Source organism: Aegilops tauschii, chromosome 3 (assembly GCF_002575655.3).
Source record: "Aegilops tauschii subsp. strangulata cultivar AL8/78 chromosome 3, Aet v6.0, whole genome shotgun sequence".
In the NCBI taxonomy this organism is placed as follows: domain Eukaryota; kingdom Viridiplantae; phylum Streptophyta; class Magnoliopsida; order Poales; family Poaceae; genus Aegilops; species Aegilops tauschii.
In genome coordinates, this window is record NC_053037.3 from 383,768,723 (window position 1) to 383,769,824 (window position 1,102).

Here is a 1,102-nt window from a genome sequence, read left to right on the forward strand (position 1 = left end):
CCTAGCTCCAAAAATTATGAAATAAAATTCCCATTGTAGTAAATTTATCAGATCTTATTATGCAAAAGGTTTCAACATTTTATCACATTCTTACTTTTCTAGGGAATTTTTGCAACAGCGGTAAACTTTCTGTTTTCAAACAGCAACATGAAGACTTGCAAAATAAGCATGGTAAAGGCTATCCTTGACATTTTTATTGAAAATAAAGATGCAAAAAATTATTATAAATAAATTCAAGCAAATAATAACAAAATAAAATGACGCTCCAAGCAAAACACATATCATGTGGTGAATAAAAATATAGCTCCAAGTAAAGTTACCGATGAACGAAGACGAAAGAGGGGATGCCATCCGGGGCATCCCCAAGCTTATGCTTTTGGTTGTCCTTGAATATTACCTTGGGGTGCCTTGGGCATCCCCAAGCTTAGGCTCTTGCCACTCCTTATTCCATAGTCCATCGAATCTTTATCCAAAACTTGAAAACTTCACAACACAAAACTCAACAGAAAACTCGTAAGCTCCGTTAGTATAAGAAAATAAATCACCACTTTTGGTACTGTTGTGAACTCATTCTTTATTTATATTGGTGTAATATCTAATGTATTCCAAATTCTCTATGGTTCATACCCTCCGATACTACTCATAGATTCATCAAAATAAGCAAACAACGCATAGAAAACAGAATCTGTCAAAAACAGAACAGTCTGTAGTAATCTGTATCAAACGTATACTTCTGGAACTCCGAAAAATCTGCCAAAATAGGATGACCTAGATAATTTGATTATTGATCTACTTCAATTGGAATCAGTATTTTATCACTTTCTGGTGATTTTTAACAATTGTTTTAGTGAGCAGAAAGTTTCTGTCTTTTTCACCAAGATCAAATAATTATCATCCAAGAAGATCCTATAGGTCTTACTTGGTACAAACACTAATTAAAACATAAAACCACATCTAACCAGAGGCTAGATAAATTATTTATTACTAAACAGGAACAAAAATCAAGGAACAAATATAAAGTTGGGTTGCCTCCCAACAAGTGCTAACGTTTAACGCCCCTAGCTAGGCATGATGATTTCAATGATGCTCACATAAAAGATAA